Source organism: Lathamus discolor, chromosome 2 (genome assembly GCF_037157495.1).
Source record: "Lathamus discolor isolate bLatDis1 chromosome 2, bLatDis1.hap1, whole genome shotgun sequence".
Classification (NCBI taxonomy): Eukaryota; Metazoa; Chordata; class Aves; order Psittaciformes; family Psittacidae; genus Lathamus; species Lathamus discolor.
In genome coordinates, this window is record NC_088885.1 from 92,184,665 (window position 1) to 92,200,260 (window position 15,596).

At 40.5% G+C, this 15,596-nt stretch overlaps 1 long non-coding RNA gene across 1 annotated transcript in view; it reads right to left on the reverse strand.

The window, feature by feature from the left end:
• Positions 1 to 10,941: 10,941 nt before the first annotated feature.
• LOC136009306 (uncharacterized) overlaps positions 10,942 to 15,596 on the reverse strand; it is a 103,759-nt gene continuing 99,104 nt past the window's right edge. Inside the window, exon 4 of the long non-coding RNA XR_010610482.1 lies at positions 10,942 to 12,303. This is a non-coding gene — a long non-coding RNA (uncharacterized LOC136009306). The remainder of the gene's footprint in view (positions 12,304 to 15,596) is intronic.

Below are 15,596 nucleotides of genomic sequence, written 5' to 3' on the forward strand. Positions count from 1 at the left end.
CAGTTGCATTGTGCATCACTTGTGTTTATTGAGTTTTATTCTTCTCTTCATTATTATTGTTGTTGATCCTGTATTTTACTTTATATCAATTATTAAACTGCTCTTACCTCAGCATGCAGGTTTCACCTTCCGATTCTCTTCCCCATCCCACTGGGATGTGTGGATAGTGAGCGAGCAGCTTGCATGTTACTTAGTTGCTGGCTGGGGATAAACCATGACACAATAATACATTTTTTGTTGCTCTTCCATAGGACAACAATGAAACAAAAAAACAAATAATTAAAAAGGTGTTTCTAATTTTTATTATTTCACCGCAAAATTTGAAAATCCCTTCCTTAAGTTAAAAGCTTGCACCACCAATGAAGCCAGAGCAAGCCGTGATGACGGAAAACATACTTTCCAGCCTTTTCAGAGGCTTATTGTTGTGTACACCAGATTCCTACCATGACTGTTTAGCCAACAGAAGGAATAATGAGAGTGATTTGTGCTCAGCTAGAAAACCAGCCATCTTGATGTTGTCTGTGGTCAAGCCTGATCCTCTGGTTGCAGCTCAGATTATAACATCAGCAAATCCAGGTGGTACTCAGCTGCTGTCCGCTACCTACCCCTTTCTCTTCCTCCTCCTCTTCTTTCTTGAGCAAGCTAACAGAGCCTTGCAGAACACTCAGAAGCCTGAGCTGGTCAAAAACACAGACTTGCACAGGCAGAAACCCTGGGAACAACTACCCAACCTCAGCCTTGAACAGGATAGCCAGCAAATAGGCCATGTGAATGAGAGTGGGTTTCACGGGATGGCTGACAGGAGCTGATGGCTTGCAAGTACAAGAAAGGATCAGCCCCATTCCCAGTCATAGATAGCCACCCCTTCCGTTGGACAAGGTCTGGCAATGAATCATCTCACGGCAGGGTTAAAAGAGCTCAATGAGAAAATACAAAGCTGCCAAAGAAGTGGAGGGTTTTCTGACAAGTGGTGTGAGGTGGGGAGGCATGCAGCCAAGAGCTGGGACAAGCAGGTATCAGGTCCATCTTTTTTTAGTGACTAAGTGCTATGAAACCAGCCTAACCTCTCATAGCGTAGCATTCTGTCCTACATAAACCACAATGTATTCGCATAACAATAACAACCAACAGAGCAGAAGTTTTGAACTTACAGAAGAGCTGTTATTTGTATTACTCGGAGGCTCAGTTAGGCTCACCCTTCTTTGCACCCTTTCATATCTACTGGAACCACTGTAAACTGCTCCCTGTGAGGTTCTGCCACATTTGCCCTTTACTTAAAGTTTATTTGAACAGTGTTAGGTCTTCGAAACTCTCCAAGATGTCTTTGCTTCCTTTAGTCACAGCCAGGGCAGCCAAACCATCTTGGGGGAATATTTGCCATCTGTAGGCCATTGATGACTGAATCTGTCTTTGTTGTCAGAAGATGTGAATATCATGACAAATGCATGCTACCCTGAACTTATCTCCTGGCAAACCTGTTAGCTAATTAATATTATGTGCAGCAAACAAAAACTTGTTCAGCACATGGTATTTATAAACTATCCTTCGCAACTCTGACTCTGTCACACTAACAAATCAGTAAATTAAGTCATTTAGTGATCAGAGCCAGGAACTCTGATCAGAGACTGCTGAATACTGATCTAATCAGCAACTGAGTTTGCGCAGGAGTTCAAAACACACAATTCATTGCATCTTGGCAAAACTCAACATACTCATCTATGAAAAGGATGCATTGCTTGCTTTTCAAACATGCTTCACTTTAAAACAAATTATCCCTGAGATTAACAGCACCTAAGCACCAAGTGTTTCTTAGACCCAGTTCATCGTATTTTCTTTTTTAAACAGAAGAAAGAGATGTTTTACAAGAGTAGATTTAATTTTCCTACACAGTTCCAACCTGGTAACATTCCATATATTTTCCATATGTTAGTTATTCTTTAAGAAGGCCATTTGATAGAAACAAAACAGTTTTTCAAGTACATGGATAACAGTCCTACGCTTGTAAAAGGTAATGACATAAATTTTAGATTATATTATCAGAATTTCCTGTCAGGATCATGCTCAAATTGCTCAGTAGCCAAAAAAGAACTACAAAAGAACCTCGGAATTTTCTCTTGATGACACAGTAAAGTGGGTTCCACTGCAGAAGCAAGCTGGCCTAACTGCCAGAAACTATAAGCAGCCCAAAATGAACGTGTTCCAGCTGGTTGTCAGTACCATGTCACATACCTGATAGCAAGAGAAAAGGAAGTGACCCCAGTGGCCTTGCAGCTGATCCGAGGTGGTGATGGATAATAATCATTAGCATGACAGAACAGATGTTGCAGGAGGCTGGTGGTTTCACTTCATATCTACCATTCACAGGCAAAATAATGCTTGGCATGATGAAAGAACAGAAATGCATAGGAGATTCGGCAATTTTTCTTATCTCCCCTTCCACGTACACTGTCGCATAGGTCATTCTCAATTTTCATTAAGAGAAAACCATGCCATAGGGGCTGTAATGTGGCCCACCATTAGCTCTCTCTATCTTTGGTACCAGAGATGCTGACATTCTCATAACTAACTGAGGAAAGCTAGATTTCACAGCTAGGACATGGTCTGAAGACAGCATTTCACACTTACAAGGTCACAAGAAACAGCTTTGCTGGATTTGTGTAATATCCACCTCCCATATGGAAGTGTTCAGCCAAAACTCTCCAAGTGGGGAAGCTGGAGGGCTAGGGTGATGAGACAACCAATATAACTTCTTACAAGTGTTGCTATTTACACCTTTATACAGTTACTGCTGTCTGCAGGGAAAAATTCACACTGTTTATGTTCACACATCCAACTTAGGTGTCTGAGTGATAAATCTAGACTTTCTGGTCACGGAAACTGGATTCAAAACAGGTCGGTTTTGGCTTGTAATCACAACTACAAATCCAATGGGAAAAAATAAAAATGGGTGATCAACTTTTCTGCAGTGTGAAGCTTTAAATCCTCACAGAATTAACACTCCAACACCTATTTTATTCCAGATCGCCTCTGACTCCCAGTCCCAGTCTCACCACCTTCCTCCAGAAACACTCTTCCTCCTGTCTCAGCCTTTTCCTACCCCAAACAGCTGGTCCCTTTTCAGGGACCATACATTCTGGGCTTACCTTCCTACATGCTCCAGTGTGGTCTAGGACCTAAAAGCATCCTTGGGAGGAACAAAGAGGAACATCCTGAAGATGGGGAATGTACCTTGTAGCAGAGGCAGTGCTGTCAATCACAATTCATTTACAGAGAGATGGGTTATCGGTTAACATTACAGGGGGTGTTCCCTGAACCACACACAGAACTCCACTGATGGGATGGCCTAAACTGCTACTTCAGGCATCTAAGCAGAATGACTCAATGTAGAAACTGTTGCTAAGACCTGCAAGTTTATCCCCTCGCCAGAGCAAGCTGTCTCCTTTCACTAGTTTATTAATGTTTCTCAACCTTGATTAAATAACCTGAGAAAAGGCCTCTTGGAGAGCATCCCACTGAAGTAAAATTCACAGCTGGAAATTTTCTCACAGGGTAGCTGATGTATTCCTAGCCTTTCCATGATAAGGAGCTCAGATTCCACTCTTCTTCAGAAACCATCTTTATCCTTACTCCTACCTATACTCTTTCCTTTAAAGACAGGCTTTCTCTTTTCCCCCATTCCATTCCTATATGGAAACTGCTTTCCCATCCTTTTGTGAAGAACCATGTTGTGACTGTAGTGCATAACTGGACAGACAGTACCTTGTTCCTATTATCAAGAACTACTGAAACTTAGAAATTTATGATGTGCTTATTTTCATAATGCTACTCTCAAGTAATGGGACACTACCCCCTTTTGCTGAGGCACAGGTAGCTACTGCAGCCATATTTAAGTGGCTGGGCCTTTGGAATTTGTTCCACAGTTTTGGTCCTCTGTGTGTTCACATCAAAAGCCCCAAAAGTCAGGCGCATTGGAAAATGCTGTGGCACACCTTTTGCCTCAGCAGTCATGAATGCTCAAGACTGGCAGCTACACTCGGGAAGTGTTGCTGGTTTGAACATGCCAAGTGTGATCAGTATCCTCTCTGCAATAGATGTCTGGCAAGCCCCTAAATTCTTAGGGGGTGCTGATTTTGAAGTTAGATTTGTACAGTGGGTAGCTGACAAAGATTATGTGGGATAGTCTCCGTCCCACACTATTTAGAATTTATCCTGTACAAGCCTTTGTAGTTTCTATGGGAGATAGCACACACGCCCTTGTTCTACTAACTCTGTGGTGGTTTCCCACTTCACTCCACAGAGGATTCTACCTCCACTTATTGCTGTTATCATTTCATCCCCAGTGGAAAACTGGTGGACTCCACTCCTACATGGGACAGAAACAAACAGGCCAAACACCATTCAGCATGATTAAGAAGAGTTGTGCTCCCTTTTTTCCAACTCGGAATTCATAGAGTTGAAGAAGCCTGGAATGCATCTGCGCTGTTCCACATCTAATTCAGGGTTATGAAGGAAAATGGGTAAGATTTCCCTGGAGGAGGCACCACATATAAAGAATTATACTCCTGTGCAGTCTTCCTCTTTTCATTTTTACTATGCCTGGCAGAATTATATGCTAAAATCATCTAACAGCACAAACTACTGACTATTTCTCTCCAGCAGACAAGTAATTCATTCCCCAAGGATCACACTGCCAAAACCTGGGGAGTAAAAAGCAATTTGAGACAGCCCTGGAGGGCTGGAGAGACAATTATGTACTCGGAAAACAAAAACACAGAAATTTTCCTATGCTGCTTGGGGTCCAGGCTGTGACTCTCTTGGTGTCTAGCCAGGCGAAGGTCTGACTCTTCCTAAAGCTGTAGCTGAACAAGTAACCAACAACACCTCTGCTACTTAGGGCAACAATTCAAAACCAATTCATTTGTTCTGACTGCTCCAGCTGAGCTGCCCATCATAGGGAAGATGAGGAGGCAGAGTAACCAGTCAACCTGATTCTCAGCTTTCTGATGCACACACTGATGCTCAATGAACATGCTCAAACTCTTTAGGGCTGTATATCACGTTTCCATAGGCATATTCTCATGTGCATGTCACTTTGCACTTCACAGAATCTGAAAGCATAGACTGCAGGCAAGATGAAGACAAAGGTGATGGATGATTCTGGAGGAAGTAGTACAGCAGGAATTTTCCACAGCTACAACAGGTCACACAGGGACTTTGGGCAGGCTAGGCCTATGCAACCAAATTTGCAACACACCCAGCTTTGTACTGCTTCAGATGATGCCCTGGAACCCCTAATTCTGTTCCAAGCTACAATTCACCTGAATTCACCCCACTCTTTCACCTTTCTTAGAGTTCCTATGTATTTCTTATGATGTAATCTAACGCTGAACGTGCAAACAAACAGGAATTCGTTACAGCAACCATATACAAAATCCACCCTTACTGTTTACCTTGGAAGCTAGATCTGCAGTTAAATATTCAGTAGCTATGAATATCTATAACAGGCTATCAACATGTTTTCAACCATATCTCAAAAAGATTGTTATGCTACTTGTATTTTCAAGGTGACTTCTCACTTGCAGAACTAGGTCAGAAAAATACCTTGCATCTGAAGAATCACTTAGTGGTTGGAAAACTTTATCAGTGGCCATAGACAGAAGATTCCTAAATTACTGGTACTTTTTTAGAAAAAATATGGTAACAACTTTTAATTATTTCACATCAAACGTGCAGAGAATTCAACTTGATCTGATTAAACGACTCATATTTTAAAAGGGCCACAACACAGAAAAAAGAATAAACAGGGTAGCCACAGAAAAGCAACCTCTTCAATCAGTTATGGAAAGCTCATTTTCTCCCTTCCTACTTTTCCTCTGGGAAACCCCAAACCCAGCTTTTACATTCAAAGTTTCTTGTGGGGAAAACTTCTGGCTTCCCAAAACACGCATTTAAATTACTACGAAGTTGATCAATGCCTTAAAGAAGCTTTAGAGAACTTTAAACATGTAAAAGCTGTGGTGCATCTTCCTATTTTTCTGCCTGATAAGAGTGAGAATCCACTGATAAGAAAAAGCTAAGTCTGTACATAACTTTGCTCCATACTATCATTTATCAAAATATTCTCACGTAGCTTGGAAGTGGACACACTGGGGAAAGCTCTTTTACTTTGTTATGCTATGTTTCTATGGAAATAAATCAAAAATAGAATAATTAAAGTCTTAGCTAGCACAAAGTAAAGCCATTCTAAACTAAACACCTGCAGGACATATTTGACATTTATCACTTAGAGATTGAAATGCAGCTCTAGCTACCCTATGTCTTCCTAGATTCCAAGAAACATTTTTTTCTACTTTCAACGCAATAAAAGTAAGTCCATGGCAGCGGGACTGGAGCTAGATGATCTTTAAGTTCTCTTCCAACTCAAACCATTCCATGATTCTAATGACTCTGAAGTCACACAGATGAATTTTAGAAGGGTATTTGTCCAATAGCCATATAAATTCTTGCTAAAAACTGATGATGTGTTGATCATATAACAAAAACTGGCTAACATGTTTTGAAACATACTTTCCTCCAGCTAAAAACTGGTTAGGACTAAGAATAGCCATTTTTATATTTGCTTAAATTTAGATAATAATTCTTGAAAACGTAAAAACTACCAATATTATATTTAGCTAATTACATGAGGCACTGTGTCTCAGTGTTGCACTGAGAAAGACTGAGTGCCTCTGTTCACTTATCCTATTTCCTGACCTTCTCCTGAAATCCACATGATTCTTCTCAGAACCAGATTCAGACCCCAGATGAAAAGACACAAATTGTGTTTCTCTCAGTACAGCTGCCTCCTCAAACATGATCAGCTGTCCAATGCAAATCATGGGAAAGAATTTTTCCATGGTGAAAGAAGCATTTAAACATCATGAGATCTAAGGTCCATTCCACCGGAATATGAGCATCCCCCAGATGTTTTGTTGTTGTCTTGGGTTTTGGTTGTTAGTGGTGTGGTGTTATTTTTTTCCCCTCCAGGTGACTGACTTGTCACCTTCTTTAGTCATGTCTGCTGGTGTCAGCATGCTGTTCCTGATTAAGCCTGATCATCTAACATAGTCAATTTAAACCTTCTCTACTACATCCTACTATCTCTCAGGCTTGATGCTATCTTCTGCTATTATTATCCACTTGCTTTTATGACAAATGGGAATGATTTTAACAATAATTTCTGTGGGTCTTGCATTCCCTATCAAAAGCTTTTAATTTCTAAAAATTTGGGATGATGACCTGGTATTTAGCAATATATACCTAGCTGTTTAGTAGTATATACCTAGTTGAAAACCTAGTTGTTTTTTCTCAACTAGGTTTTCAAAACCTGGCAGGCGTAATACGAAAAAATGCCAAACAATATTTCACCCCATTTGGATCAAACTAGAGTTAAAAACTTACATGAAGATGATTCATATTCATAAAACCAACCACAGAAGGTACTCTGCACTCCTCTTTTCCAAGCAATGTCCCATTCATCAGTGCTAGAAACCATAACTCCATTTCCTGCTGAAGCCGTTTCAAGAACGTGGACAGTTTTTTCCAATAAGGTCAATGCTGAAGTGTATCATGGAATAATTTAGGTTGGAAGGGATCTAAGGAGGCATTTAGCCCAACCTGCTGCCCTAAGCAGGGCCAGCTATGATATCAGACAAGGTTGCTTGGAGCTGTGTCTTCGTAGGGGAGAATCTCCACAACCTCACTGGGCAGCCTTGTCCACTGTTAATCATCCTCATGATGAAAGGACATTTCCTTCTATCCAGCTGGACTCTTGTTTGCTTCAATTTATTTGTTTTGCTTCTCAACCTCCTACCATGCACCGCTATGAAAAGCCAGGATTCATCTTCTCAGCAACCTCCTCATAGGTATTGAGGAAGGCTACTATTACTGGGTCTCTTCTTCAGGCTAAACACCAGCAGTTCACTGGGCCTCTTCTGAAAGGGCATGGCCTCCAGGCCCCTGACTATCTAATGGTCCTCTGCTGAGCTTACTTCAGTTTGTCAGTATTTTGTTCATGCTGAATGGCCCAAACTGGATACTGGTGCTTTAGAAGTCAACAGGCTCAGTAAAGGGGAAATAATCCCTTCCTTCAGTCTGTGCTGTGAAGCACTGGCTGTGCTCCTGTTAATACAGCCCCAGATGCTGTTGGCCTCCTTGGTTGCCACGGCATCCTGCTCGCTCACATTCAGCTTGCTGTCTACTACACTCCAGGTCCTTTACACCAGAGCTGCTTCCAGCCTATGCTGTTGTAAGAGTTCCTCCCTTTCCAGGAGGAGGACTTTGAATTTGTTCTCATTGAATTTTGTGAGGTCCACACCAGCCTGCTCCTCAAACATGTCTAGGTTCTTCTGAATAGCATTCCTACCATCAGTAACCTCAGCTGTTCCCAAATTTGGTGTCAACAACTAAGTTCATGAGAAAGCATTGTTGACTCCTTTAGGCAAGCTATTGGGAAATGATTTTAAAGATGTTGTCCTCTCAGAGACAGTAGTTTTCATCTCTAGAGGGAATCTTAACTGCAGAAAATTGTGGTAAATGTTTTGAAAACAGCAAATCCTAAATAAGTGACAAAGTAAATTGCAAAATCATTTACTGAAATAAGGTCCAGACAACCTAATTCTTGCTCAGTTTAGTTATTATGTTATGTTTGGCAATGAAGAACCAGCGCTTGAATACTCATAAACACACATGGCGCAGAGCATTTTATTTATGCTAGAGAAACCCTACTCACCTTTCCAGTCTCCTGCCAACCATAGTGGGCTGGAATATACCATTCCTTCTCTTTGCCATTAACAAAGGACTGATAACACAAGTTATGTCCAGTTTCATTTTCCTTTTGGAGTCTGCTGAGTTGAGAGAAGTAAAACCTAGACCCCTACTGAAGACAGAAAATCTCCTTGAACTAGAATACCCAGAAGCTGTTATCTTTCATCCAAAGAAGCAATTAGGGAAATGATATAGTGAATATTGTTTCAGATGTGAGGATGAAATAACTTAAGGAGATTCCACCTCATTGTAGCACCTTTCCTTTATGGTTTTATTGTGCTACTGTTTTTTATTGTTTAACTGGTGGCACCTTATAATTTCTATCACTTTTCTGTTTTCCCTTTTTGATGTCACAAATGGTTTTACAAAGCAATATACAAAACAGAGATCACTTTTTCACGCACAGAACCCCCACTTGTAACAACATCACTACCCACAAAGTGCAGTGCCAACAATACCCTTTGAGAGCTCAAGCCCTTGTATCTTTTCTGTACCAGGACAAGAGCTGCAGTTGCCAAGCAAGTTGTGGTTGTGACTTGCATAGACTATTTGTTTTTCCCCCAAGGACTTTTCTGCAACTAAAGGAGCATTTCACAGATTAATAATGTGGAACATAGATGGCTCTTCTAGGCTCTGGGACATTTCAGTCACATAATACACTTCCTGCCTCTTTCTTCTCTTGTCCTTTGTCTGTTTGGGCTGAAGATGTGTGACAGAGTCTCTTGTTACATGAGCAGGTCACATACAAATAATAGGGCTTTTATTGTCAACTGTTTTGCAAACCACATGGCTAGTGAAATACTATTCCTCCAGAGACTTCAGGTCTACCACCACTTCTGACACAGAAATGCATTAGCACTCCTGAAATTACAGTACTCATGAAAGAAAAGAAAAAACCCTACCTTTTGCTTAGTCATTCCATTAGGTTACAGATTAGGGAAATGGCAGAAAATGTAGGGTGCATCAGTCATGTTATTGGCCACAGACCAGCACTTTTAAGATCCCTTTCTCTCACAAGACACAAGGAATTAGCAGCAACAACATCTGCAAAGTACAGGCAGAACAGGACACCTCCAATCCCTCCTCCTCTTCCCTCAGGAATAAAATAAAAGCATCAGCTCAAACAGTGCAATTCTGCAGTCTACCAGAGAAGATGCATTCAACTACTTGCCTAGGATTGTAATTAAACTTCCTTTTTACAAAACATTTACCCAAAGTGAAATAAAATAACTAGATAACATCTCTCCAACCTCCTCCAGTCATGTCTGCTCCCACCCTACCTCCCCTAGAACCTCCAAAACAATGCTGTAAGACTTTAGATCCTTTTCTAGTAGCCAACACAAGTGAACACAAACATAAACTCATTATCTGAATTCAATGTATAACAAAGCAGGCCTCCAAATAAGTGTTTTGTGGTTACCTCAGAGGGTGGTATGGCTGAAATTTTTTGCCAATCTAGCATTTTGCTTATGTAGGCCAAACATTAGGAAGTGCTAATGTAGACAGACTGTCAAGAAGATGGTCAGCTTAGCATTGCAAGCAAATTTGTGTATTTTGCTATTATGGTGGGTTGTGTGATCCCTGCCCTCACTGCAGTAAAACTGCAACCCCATGCAGTTTGCTCACTCGCACCCCAACTGAAAAGAGGCCTTCAACTATATGCTGCATTTATGTGTTAAAAGTCTAAACACAGCATTCAGCTGCTGGCAAGATGGAGTATTTATTTTCTCAGAAATGATACATGCTAAAGGATCACAGGAAATATCAACAGGAAAAGGCTAGATAAGAAAATGTATATGCAATCAACATTTTTGTCTCTTTGAGAAATGCTGTTCTAAAGATACACAAATCTCTGAGATCATCAGTATTGTCTACAGTCAAAATATTTGTTGTGACAGTATTTCAATCATCAGGCAAGGCATAGACCTTACTGTGTCTGAAAAAAATGGCACCCTGCCTTACATCAGCTCCACCTCAATGGCATGTGGTGAGTGATATTTTCAGTAGCCAGCCCTGTCAAATACTATGGCAAGTCAGCAAGATGCAAAGATTAAGACCTACTGAAACAGATGGATTTGCTGAAAAACTTCTGTACACAGAACTGTCCTCAAATGATAGAAACAAAACTGCAGGATGTAGTAGACATGAAAAAGAAAGCAAGTATACAAATGTCAAGAGATAGAAGAGGTGCAGCACTCTGAATGCAACTAGGAGACTGGGTGGCAATCATGGTTGAAGATAGCGAATATGAAGACGGCTTTATTACCATGTACCAGATCTGCATGACTTTACATTAGCAGCTACTAGCATCTGTATGCAGAAGTTCTTGTCATTTGGTGCTTTTGATTGCTTAGACCCAAATGCACCAATGAACAGCATAGGTAATATTAGAAAAATAAAAACGGTGTGCAGGGTTAGGGATTAGGCCTAAACATAAAGCGTGACCAGCAACCTGTTCCATTGGCCATAAGCTTAAAATGCATCCAGGGGAAATGCCTCTGACACCTATGAAACTGCATGTGTTGGTGAAGTGGCCAAGAAGTTGAAAAAAGTACCGTGACAACCAAGTGACGCTGTTTGGTTCAGTCCTTCATGAGCTGCTCGGCAGTGAAGGAAAAGAAATACAAATGGAGTACTATTAACATTTGTGGGGCAGCACGACTGACACCCCAGCCGGCCAAGGTCAGGTTTGAATGACACCACATCTTTCTCCTATTATCACAATGAACTGTAGAAGACAAACAAAAAGGTTACTAGAGATTGAGAGAGGCAAGAAGGCAGCAGCACTCAGACACTCCTGGAATCCAGTATCAGAAAGGGCTGAAGCTGGCTGGTGTGAAGCTTCACTCACTGCTAGAGAAGCAGAGACCTTGATGGGATAGGGTCGCTCCTGAAATCTCACAATCATCTCTACCGAAAAGTAACAACGGAGACTAGAACAGCATTCTAGTGCTCCCAGATATGCTGGGAGGTGGCAGGCCCTGCCACCTAGTGACTCTGAGTCAAAGATAACCGCAGACATTTGTAGTATACAACAGCTGCTTTTAGAGTCCTGTGTAGGAGGCAACTATTGACACAACTGTATAGCCTCTTTTTGCAGTAAATGGAGAGAAGCAGGCCCTTATCTCCACAGATGTTTGTAAAGAAAGTCCTAGTGACCAGCTCAGGCACAGTTAGATGAAACAGTCCTCATCCTCAGAAGTTATATTGAGCACGAACAACAAAATTCCTGAAATGCGTACGTTTGGATGACTTGGAGAAAAGGCGGCTACTACCCCCACTCCATAACATGTGCCTACCACATGGCAGATCAAGGTGAGAAATTAGGAGCCTCCTTTCAAAAGTGTGAAAGTTTGTTACAGCTTGCACATGTGCCAGAAACTAAGTTGCCAGGGAGCCATGAAGCAGCAGGATGCTGAGACAAAACTGAGACACTTGCCGTAGAAATGCGAGATCTGCGGGCCTTGCAGACTGCCTGCTATTGTTCCCTTCTGTGTCCTGTTGGAGAAAAATAAGTACTTATTAAGAAGACAAAAAAGAATGCCTGTAAAGTATACAGCTAGGCTGCACTCATGACTTTTTCTTTGAGGTAAACAACCTTCAGAAGTCCCAGGTACTGCGATTATTGAAGCCAAAAGGGCAGTAGCAATTCATTGGGTAACTGATGCATAGAAACGTGCTTATGACGAGTTTACTGTGACCTGTGTGAGTATATTTTTACCTCTCAAGAATTTCTTGCTGCTGGTCTTCACAAAAGTGCTTTTGTTACTGTTAGTTGACATTCTCTGATGATGTCAAGAAGAGATAAGTCTGTTTCAAACGTAAATTACTTTTAAAGCAGAAACCGAGATTATTCAGATAGTGCTTATTCACCACATGGTGAGGGGGAATTCACCATCATATTAAAAAAGTAATCAAAACACAGGAAGCTGGGATGACTATTAATGACATTTTAAATAGCAAAATAGTTAATATTTTGTCTATTAATAATTAATGCCTGTAGTTAACAGAGCTGTGCTGTACAGTAATTAATCATCCTAGTGGCGTTGTGATGGACCGTATTTCTACTAGAGGGCTTTCCCAAACACTACATAAAAGGGATTTTTGAAAGCTCAGTGGATATAATGGAAACCCTAGCAGTATGCTTAGACTGGGAAAACACTGGCATTTCTTAATTGGCCTGTTATAATTTAATTGTATTAACTTATACTACAGTGATCAACATCAACGCAGGTTAAAATAAAAATAATTTGACTTAAATTTTCTATGCACAGTACTATTTCCATGAATAATAATTTGCCAGGACCTGCTAAGAATATCGTTAGATCTCTATTTGAAAGCCAGGAACGTATCCAGGAAATAGCAACAATTATAAGCTTATTTCAGTGATTCGTACAATGCACAAAATACTAACCAAAGCAATGAAGTCTGAATTTGCTTTACCTAATCATATTCCTGCAGAAGTTAGGAATTTAGAAACAAGGTTTCAAAACAGCAATTCGGAAACCCTTATTTGTCAAATATACTTTACTGAAAACACTTAACTTTAAAATGATCAGATCATCATTGCGAAGTACTCACTAGGACTTTGTTTTCTATACATGTCGAACTGAGATTTGAAAGCAGATTCTGCAGATGAATAACAGAAGTTACCCAGTAGTTACCAAAGCTTCAGTTTAGCAATCAAGTTTTTTTCAAATCACTAAGACCTAGAGATCACTTCTCTCTCTTAACTGAAATCAAATAACTGATTTCACAGTGCTATTGATAGTTAATGCCTCTGATCCTGTGACAATTATTGAAGCAATCATGTGATAGACCTAACATGTAACAGCGTTATCATGGTCCACTGCAAATGATAACATAGTGAGACAAAACTAATGATTCGTTGTTATTTTCTACGAGCAGCTTTATACTGATGACACCAGGAATTTGAGAGCAAATTCATCTGAAAGCTACAAAACCAGCATCTTATCTACATGCACAGTAACAGTAAAAGAGCTAGAAGCAAATGAAACTTTCTGTTCTTGAACAAACAGAGCACCTTTCCATCATGGTGGTGTAACTCCATTAGGAACAAGTGAAGATACTTAGATAATTATCGTCAGTAATTTGGAAGACCATATAAGACAGATGAACCAGAGAAAATTCTGTGATAGCTGTTTATTCAGATCAAAGCACTTCAGCTATCTCTGAGATTTAATAATATGAATGAATTTTCCTTCATTCAGTAGATAAGAGATATTCCTTCCCTGGCTAACCCTATTCATACTCAGGGAAAGTAAGAAACGATGAGCTTCCATCTCATGCTGAATGTGCTTGCAACAGGTCACCCACCGAGTGAAATACAGTTCTCATGATTCTGCTGAACCAGATTCTCAGACTTAACAGTTTTGGGGTCAGCTAGTTTCTAAACAAAACAAAAAACCTACAGTCACCAAAACTCAGCCTTTTTCATGACAAGCCAAGTCTTGTTTCTGCATTTATAAAAAGGATTTTTTCTCCGAGAGACCATCACTGCATTTTACTTCTTTGCCTTAAGATGACAGCCACTGAATTTTACCTAAAACCTTGGGTTTAGGCAGTTTGGTTTGGGGTGGGTTGTTTTGAGGGTTTTTGGTTTTTTGCTTTTTAAAGTCACTAACAGGTCATAATACAAAAGATACAGCTCTGTCACGAACTTTTGCATTGTGCTTCCTATAGGAGGGAAGATCTGAAAAGTGCTATTGGCAGCAGTTTTACTATTTCCAAGCCAAATTCACTCAAAGCCAGGAAAAACACCAGTACATAATTTCCTTCAGCAGCTACTCTTCCGTGCCCTTTTCTAGTCATCATCATCATTCTCCCAAACCATCTGTTTTCTCTTCCTTGCACTACTTGTGAATTTTGCACTTCCCTTAGAGTTAAAAGTGTCTCTAAACTTCCAGTCTACAGCCTCACAGTGCATCTTCCTCCTTCTATCTACAACCCACTCCATGTTTCCCCCCAAGCCCACAGACCAGCTCAGGCTCAAAGAACAACTTCTCACCATTTTCATTTCTCTCTCGCACCAACAAGTCATCCTTCTGCGTGTTGCCTGCTACGTGGCTATCCTTCCTCAGGTTCTTCAGTTGTGCTCCTTGTGCTCCAGCTCTTACTTTTTCTTGCTGCGTAATGTTACTAAATCCCGTTCTTTGACTTCTGTAGCCAAGCAACACTGATCTAATACTGATCAATGTCTTGCCACATATCTAATAGTGTTAGTTATCAAAAGATGGCAAACTATATTGTTCTTCACATCCTCTGCTCCACCCCAAATACCTTCACTGACTTACTATTATAAATTGCTCAAAATCATGGAATTATGAATTGACTATTTTTATTTTTATTTTTTATTTTTTACCTTTTATCTAGTTAATTCCTTCAAAAAGGGAGACAGGGCTCAAGCTCTGCAAAAATGTACTTTCCCCTGTGGTTCCATGACTAACATCATTGTTGTTGAGATGATTCAACAAGTTAGACCACTGGCTGACAGCACGTGCAGTGTAGTCATACTGCCAAATTACCTGCGTTTCCCCACACTGCGCAGTACAATTTCCATAAATTCAGTTTTCGCAAACTCAATTCTACCTTTTCCCTTGTGGTACTTCTCATTAGCACCAGCCAAACCAGAGGAACTGAGCAACTCTGGGGACTTGTAAATGAAAAGTGAATAGTGAAAATAAATTATGCTGTGAAAAAAGATAATAAGATTGATGAAAACTACTCATTTTGATAGTAAGATGATTTGTACGATAAGGAGCTTCAGAAGA